Source organism: Mobula hypostoma, chromosome 9, assembly GCF_963921235.1.
Source record: "Mobula hypostoma chromosome 9, sMobHyp1.1, whole genome shotgun sequence".
In the NCBI taxonomy this organism is placed as follows: domain Eukaryota; kingdom Metazoa; phylum Chordata; class Chondrichthyes; order Myliobatiformes; family Myliobatidae; genus Mobula; species Mobula hypostoma.
Genome location: NC_086105.1, coordinates 126705217 through 126714199, shown reverse-complemented (window position 1 = coordinate 126714199; position 8983 = coordinate 126705217).

The window sequence follows — 8983 nt, the reverse complement described above, 5'->3', positions numbered from 1 at the left end:
GTGCTTCCAAATCATTGGGATTGGAGGGGAACTTATAAATTGGACGACCATTAATAATAGTCTCTACTTCACAAAGGACTGTGTGGAAACCCTCTTTGACAAGATTCTGTACCTTCATGGTGGAATTGAGGACCTATCGTGCAGACTTGATGAATCTTTCCCATGTTCCTCCATGATGTGAACCAGCAAGGGGCTTAAAAATCTGCTCAATTCCTTTTGAAAAAAGGACATCACTGATGCGTGAATGATTCCATTTCTCAATGGTTTCTAGCAACTCACACTCAGCTCCAACAAAGTTTGTCACATTTTCTGAGCACAGTTCACAAACCTGTCCTCGACTTGCTATAAAACATCAAAGTCCAAGGAATTAGTGTCTACAGAAGATGCCATTTCAATGTGAACAGCTTGTATAGCTAGACAGGTAAATATGCCCCCATAGCTCTTCACTGTACTCCTGCTCTTCTGCTCAAAAGGTTCAAAGTAGTCCACTCTGACACATGTAAACAGAGGTTCATCTGGAGAGACCCTTTCCAGAGGTAGATCTGCCATGTGCTGGCATCCTGGAGCTGTCAACAAGCAACACACTTAGACAAGATTCTTCTTATAGATGTACTAGCACTGGGAATCCAGTATTTTTGTCACAACCTGGATAACATGTGGTTATAGCCACCAAGTCCCACCCCTTGATGTACATACCTCAGAATGATGTCTGAGATATGAACATCTTTTGCTAGTATAACAGTATGTTCAGGTATGGCTGCCAAACTGACTCTGAAGGCACCATCTCCAAGTACTAGATTGAGCTTGAAAATATGGCTGTTCCTTTTCATATTTTCTCCCTCTTTCAAACTTGAGAATTCATCTGGAAATCTCCTTCTTTGGCAAAGTGATGATCAATGATCTCCATTCCAGCCTCTCTGAGCTCCCCCACCAAGAGACAACCTCGGCCGACCTGATCTTCAGCCTTCTCAATCTGTCTTTCTGAAGAAAGCGATGCTCAATTGCTTTCTCTTCTGACAAGGAAAAAAGAGCAGGCTCTGACCTCTAAAAATTGTCTTCCTCAAACAGGTCCGAGAAAAGAAGTGATGGATTATATGTGTAACTGTGTCCACCTCCTCTTCAATCTGCATGGCATTCATTGTAACACTCCTCTTGACTTCTAGATCATCTAGCAAGAGTTCTCCAGAAAATTCGGGATTCACAGGCTATTACCTTTCAGGCTGAAGAAGATACTGAGGCTCTGACACCCATGTCTCATTCTTCAAGAATGCTTTAACCCTCTGGAGGTCACATCTGCAGTGTTGCTTGAAGCCTGCATTCAAATGCCTGTGAGATCTTAAGAATTTCTGAAACTCTGTTTTGCAACAAAGGTGTGGAACCTGGAAGTCTCATTCTTGATATATTTTAACACAGAAGTACCATCAGAATGAAAACAGAGTCATGAAGCTGCCTGTGCAACTCCTTCTTCCACAATGTGTCCACAAGGCTTGCCATCGTAGTGGTGGTGAGCTCCATGCAAGGTATGGAAACTGACTTCAACAGAGCTACCTTAGATCTTCCCATGATAAAAGCACTGCGCACCTGAGAGCGCATGTTGTGCAACAGTAGGTAGATCACTGCTCCATAGCCATTTTCGCTTGCATCTGTAAAGTGGTGTAACTATGCAGCAGTAACTTCTCCAAAATCCAGGAGCTTCAACATAAGAACATAAGAAATAGGAGCAGGAGTAGGCCATCCAGCCCATCGAGCCTGCCCCGCCATTCAATAAGATCATGCCTGATCTGTCCATAAACTCAGCTCCATCTACCTGCCTTTTCACCATAGCCCTTAGTTCCCTTACTATGTAAAAACCTATCTAACTGTTTCTTAAATATATTTAGTGAAGAAGCCTCAACTGTTTCCCTGGGCAGGGAGTTCCACAGATTCACCACTCTCTGGGAAAAACAGTTTCTCCTCATCTCCGTCCTAAATTTTTTCCCCTGAATTTTGAGGCAATGTCCCCTAGTTCTAGTCTCACCTACCAATGGAAACAACTTTTCTACCTCTATCTTATCTATCCCTTTCAAAATTTTGTATGTTTCTATAAGATCCCCTCTCATTCTTCTGAACTCAAAGTATAGTCCCAGGCGACTCAATCTCTCCTCTTAGATTAACCCCTTCATCCCTGGAATCAACCTGGTGAACCTCCTCTGCACTGCCTCCAAAGTCAGTATATCCTTCCTCAAGTATGGAGATCAGAACTGCACACAGTACTCCAGGTGCGGCCTCACCAGTGCCCTGTATAGTTGCAGCGTGACCTCCCTGCTCTTGAATTCAACCCCTCTAGCAATGAAGGCTAATATTCCATTTGCCTTCTTAATAACCTGTTGTACCTGCAAGCCAACTTTTTACAATTCATGCACAAGCGCTCCCAAGTCCCTCTGCATAACAGCATGCTGCAATCTTTCTCCATTTAAATAATAATCTGCTTTTCTATTATTCCTTCCAAAGTGGATGATCTCACATTTACCAACATTGTATTCCATCTGCCAGGCCTTGGCCCACTCACTTAACCTATCTATATCCCTCTGCAGACTCTCCACATCCTCTGTACAATTTGCTTTTCTACTCAGTTTAGTGTCATCAGCAAATTTTACTATGCTACACTCAGTCCCCTCTTCCAAATCATCAATGTAAATGGTAAACAACTGCAGGCCCAGCACCAACCCCTGCAGCACCCCACTCACCACTGACTGCCAACCGGAGAAACACCCATTTATACCAACTCTCTGCCTTCTATTGGTTAACCAATCCACTATCCATGCCAATACACTTCCTCCGACTCCATGCATCTGTATCTTATTTATAGTCTCTAACAACCTTGAAGTCTTCCAACTGGCAGATTTCTTCCAGCCAACTTGTCCACTCATGAGAAACTGATGTTGTTATAGCATTATCCCAGCTAAGTTCTTTCCTACATAGATCTTGTAGGATCTTCTTAGCAGAGAGCACCACCAGACACAAGACTCCTAAAGGATCATAGATGGAGTTTCCTGTTGAGAGGATCCCCCTTCTGGTGAGTGGTCTATCAAGGATCGTGATATTAATCTTGAAAGTGTCAGACTGAATCCACCATTGCACACCCAGTATTCTCTCCATTGAAGGTATATCTTGATCCAAATCCAAATCTTTCATGTCTTTTGCTCTGCTCTTCCAGTATCACAGCGAGCACACTATATCTCTTATCCACTTTGTGAGTCAAAAGCCACCTTTAGCACAAATGAATACAGGGTCATGATAGAGAGACACAGCTTCTTCCTCAGAGGACACTGACACAAGGCAGTCATCAACACAGAAGCAATGCAAAAGCTTACCCACTGTCTCACAGTCCTGACGAAGGGTCTCGGCCCGAAACGTCGACTGTACCTCTTCCTATAAATGCTGGCTGGCTTGCTGCGTTCACCAGCATTTTTTATGTGTGTTACACTGTTCTTCATTGTCTTCTGCACATTTCCTAAGAGCAAAGTTTTCACAGCTTAGTGATGAAGTTGCTGCAAAGAGATGTATCACCATGTCTTGACTGAGGTCACCATCCGACTACCAGGAAAACCTCAGCAGATCTGTATCTCCCGCTGGTACTTAAACCTGGTGAAACATTGATTCAATATCTGCCATGATCACCACTGATCCTTTTCTGAATCTGGTTATGACTCCAATCAGTGAGCTAGTCATATTTTGTCCCTGTATAAGTTGAGCATTAAGTGATATTCCCTGAAAAGTTACTCTGTGGTCAAGCACAACACAAAGTTTCCCTTTTCTAGGGTGATAAACGCCATGATGTGGAATATACCAGACATTCTCGTCACTGCATTTCAGACCTTCTGCAAGAACTCCTTTGGCATAACCTTTGTAGATGACATCCTTCATGAAAGCTATATAGTCAGTGTGAAATGACAAATCCTTCTTAAACCTCTTCCTTAGATTTAGAGCATGCTGTTTTGTAATCTTCCTGTTACTTGGGATGTTAACCAAATCTGGTAGTTTGCCAGTTTTGCAGAATTCATAACCAGCTCTATTAACCTGTGGTCTTCTCTTGACAAACCAGGGAAGTCTGCCTTGAACTGTCGCTACCAAAGCCATCCAAGTTCAAAACTGAGATCCTGTTAACTGTCAGCTCAGCTGTGCACAGTCTCTCCCATCACCATTGTCTCCTTTCAGTGGTCCATTCACAGTCCAGACCAACATTGTTCTGATTGCATAAGGTCCATTACTGACACTGCGATTCATTTCAATGGCTCCATTGCTTTAGGCACATTTGTACCTATCAGCAGTTCAATTTCTGAATCAATCTCTTGCAAGTGGACATGTTTCAAGTGAGACCATCCCTAGAGATTCCCCTGACACAGAAGTTCCCTCTGTGGAACACTCACAGCACGTTGGAGGAACTCAGCAGGTCGGGCAGCATCAGTGGAAACGATGAGTCGACGTTTCCACTGATGCTGCCCGACCTGCTGAGTTCCTCCAGCCTGCTGTGAGTGTTGCTTTGATCCCAGCGTCTGCAGATTATTTTGTGTTTACAGTTCCCTCTGTGGACAGGTATACTTTCCTGTGTATAGATGATAAGTAGCTCACAAGAGTTTTTTCTACCTAAGCTAACCACTTCCAATCCTAAAACAATGTAGCTACTCACGACCTTCTCTTGCCTTGTCCATAATGCGTAAGGGAATGAGTACTGTATCTATTTTCTTGTAAAGTTGAGCATGTTCATGAGACCTGCTATGCAGAACACTCTGGTACTCCCTTCATCTAGGTAAGCATAGTAACTCTGTCTTGTTACCCTTTTTAGACTTCACTTGTACTAGAATTATGGGAAGTTTACCATCATGATTGCCAGCCCCTGTAAGGCCATTGGATACCAAGGCACTACTCACTGTTGTGTCTGATTCTTTCATGGCTTGTTTTGACTCTGCACCCTCTTCATCAGAAAGTATGCTGGGATGCTTGCACCAGATACCTTGCATGACACCACCTGCAATTCTTGCTGATGTGTCCTGTATGCAAACAGCCTAAGCAGACATTATTTTCTTTTAGGAAGGCAATCTTCTCACTACAAGACCTTTTTTTCCAGCTGAGGGCACAAATCCAATGTGTGTTCTCCCTCACAAAACAGACAAACCCCTTTGGCTGAGAAAACCATTTCCCTTCCATAGGTTCGAGGTTCAATTTTAGCTTTACTTCTCGCAATAGCCATAGTAGTAGCAAAGCTACTTCTTTAGCTCAGAACATAGCTGTGACTTAGTTTTGTTCACACCTTTGCTAATTGCAGATGATGAAACACCCTATCAATTCCCAAATACTGAGTCTGTAGCAATCTTTACGTGCCTTTCAATAAAATCAAAAATGTCAGCAGTTTACAACCACTGATCTCTCTTTCGTCATTGTGGCTATCCCTCGAGGTCGAGGATGATGGTCTTCGTTTTGAAGAAGTGGCCCACAGAGCAAAGATGCCTGTGTGTGTACTTGTTTAACGTGTATTTGATGTTGCATTCCAGGAAGCACATGATACTTTACAAATCAACCGGCTGATTCCAATGGCATGGAAACCATGACGATTGGAGCTGATGGATCTGTTACAGCCTTCATCCGCCGTAACTTCATCCGCCTGTTCCACTGTTGAGGTTTTGGTTAGATTGTTCTTTGTCAGGGACCTCACCCTCGACCTTACCGCCATGGGTGACACTACCAGGAGCATAGCTCCAGACGGCATCGCTCTCGGGATCACAGGACCACACAAGCTTCTCCACCACGACAAGGTATTTATCCCTAAGTATACAGTATAGGGCAATTTTTTTTTATAACAATCAACATATCAGCAGGCACATCCAGCTCACACATGCACTGCACTTCTTCCATGGCATTACAACAGCCTCTAAGAAAAAGACTGTAGTCTTGGCGAGCTTTCATGTCTTCAGATTTGATAGGTACCCAAGAAAGAGCCTTTTGCATGTAGGCAGATGCAATTTCTTATAGTAAAGCCTTAGCTTTTACATATCCTTAGGGTCAACATGCAGGCAACTTCTGACAAGTTCTCTAGGGTGACCTCTAGTGTACTGTTCAAGGAAATAGAGGCAGTCACAATAGTTATCAGTCTTGCCTTCAATGCCATTTTCAAAAGCTTTCATGAATGCATAATACTGCAATGAATAACCATCGAAGATTTGAATCTCTCTTTAAGGAAAAGAAGAAATGCGTTGTTATTGTGCCATTAAGGTTGTTATTTCATTTTGCTTCCTCATAATATCCATAATACTATTTTTACCTCTATCATCTGAAATAAGAGTGCTTCCATGCTTTAAGTGAATGCCCCCATGAGCCCCTTGAGCTGTTGGATATGGCATAGGGTTACAGTGCCTCAGTGCTGGCTGAGAATAAACACCCTGAACTACCTCTTTGATGTTCTGTTCATGGACACTGGAAGTACAAATGAATCAACATTGACATTGGATGTGATTATTTTCTCTGTGCCTCTTTAATACAGGAACTCACTATAGGACTGTCCTGCTGAAGCACTTTTAGCACTCGCCACACTTGAAGTCCCGAGCACATTAACTTTAGCCATATGTGTGGCGATTTCTTCCTGCAACTTAGGCTGCTCCCTCCTTTTCTGTAGCTGCCCCATTTGCTCTTCCAGCGCACATTTGTCCTTCCATAATCATTGATGTGCGATTAATGCAGCTAAATCAGCTTCTGTTTTAGAGCATGCAGAGGAGGTAGGAGATACTGAAGATTTTCTTCCTGCAGCAGAACTTCAAACTGTCATTCAGTTTCACATCATCCCGTGGGTCACCCGCTAAATGCGAAGTCAAAACATGCCTTGGAATGTGAGAAACAAATTCACTTGTTGCAACAACATAACCTTCAATATATAAGAGGAAATCTGCAGATGCTGGAAATTCAAGCAACACACACAAAATGCTGGTGGAATGCAGCAGGCCAGACAGCATCCACAGGAAGAAGCACAGTTGACGTTTCGGGCCAAGACCCTTCGTCAGGACTAACTGAAAGAAGAGATAGTAAGGGATTTGAAAGTGGGAGGGGGAGGGGGAGATCCAAAATGATAGGAGAAGACAGGAGGGGGAGGGATGGAGCTAAGAGCTGGAAAGTTGATTGGCAAAAGGGATACAAGGCTGGAGAAGGGAGAGGATCATGGGATGGGAGGCCTCGGGAGAAAGAAAGGGGGAGGGGAGCGCCAGTGGGAGATGGAGAGCAGGCAAGGAGTAATTGTGAGAGGGACAGAGAGAGAGAAAAAAGGGAAAAAAATAAATAAAGAAAGAGATAGATAAATAAATAAAGGGTGGGGTAAGAACAGGAGGAGGGGCATTAGCGGAAGTTGGAGAAGTCAATGTTCATGCCATCAGGTTGGAGGCTACCCAGACGGAATATAAGGTGTTGTTCCTCCAACCTGAGTGTGGCTTCATCTTGACAGTAGAGGAGGCCATGGATAGACATATCAGAATGGGAATGGGACGTGGAATTAAAATGTGTGGCCACTGGGAGATCCTGCTTTCTCTGGCGGACAGAATGTAAGTGTTCAGCGAAATGGTCTCCCAGTCTGCATCGGGTCTCACCAATATATAGAAGGCCGCACCGGGAGCACCGGACACAGTTTATCACCCCAGCCGACTCACAGATGAAGTGTCGCCTCACCTGGAAGGACTGTCTGGGGCCCTGAATGGTGGTGAGGGAGGAAGTGAAATGGCATGTGTAGCACTTGTTCCACTTACAAGGATAAATGCTGGGAGGGAGATTGGTGGGAAGGGATGGGGGGGGACGAATGGGCAAGGGAGTCGTGTACGGAGCAATCCTTGCAGAAAGCAGAAAGAAGGGGGGAAGGGAAAGATGTGCTTGGTGGTGGGATCCCGTTGGAGGTGGCGGAAGTTACGAAGAATTATATGTTGGACCTGGAGGCTGGTGGGGTGGTAGGTGAGGACAAGGGGAACCCTATCCCTAGTGGGGTGGTGGGAGGATGGGGTGAGAACAGATGTGCGTGAAATGGGAGAGATGCATTTAAGAGCAGAGTTGATGGTGGAGGAGGGGAAGCTCCTTTCTTTAAAAAAGGAAGACATCTCCTTCATCCTGGAATGAAAGGCCTCATTCTGAGAGCAGATGCGGCAGAGACAGAGGAATGCGAGAAGGGGATGGTATTTTTGCAAGAGACAGGGTGGGATGAGGAATAGTCCAGGTAGCTGTGAGAATCCATAGGCTTACAGTAGACATCAGTAGATAAGCTGTCTCCAGAGATAGAGACAGAAAGATCAAGAAAGGGGAGGGAAGTGTCGGAAATGGACCAGGTAAATTTGAGGGCAGGGTTAAAGTTGGAAGTAAAGTTAATAAAGTCAATGAGCTCCGCATGTGTGCAGGAAGCAACGCCAATGCAGTCGTCGATGTAGCGAAGGAAAAGTGGGGGACGGATACAAGTATAGGCTTGGAACATGGACTGTTCCACAGAACCAACAAAAAGGCAGGCATAGCTGGGACCCATATGGGTGCCCATTGCTACACCTTTAGTTTGGAGGAAGTGGGAGGAACCAAAGGAGAAATTATTAAGAGTAAGGACTAATTCTGCTAGACGGAGGAGAGCGGTGGTAAAGGGGAACTGGTTTGGTCTGGAATCCAAAAAGAAGCGGAGAGCTTTGTGAGAAGTGTCACGAACATAGGTGGGAAGGGATTGAGCAAGGGGTTCTTACCCCATCCCTTATTTATTTATTTATTAGTTTTTATTTTTTTCCTTTTCTCTCTGTCTGTCCCTCTCACAATTACTCCTTGCTTGCTATTCATCTTCCTCTGGTGCTCCCCTCCCCCTTTCTTTCTCCCTAGGCCTCCCGTCCCATGATCCTCTCCCTTCTCCAGCCTTGTATCCCTTTTGCCAATCAACTTTCCAGCTCTTAGCTCTATCCCTCTTCCTCTTGTTTTCTCCTATCATTTCAGATCTCCCCCTCCCCCT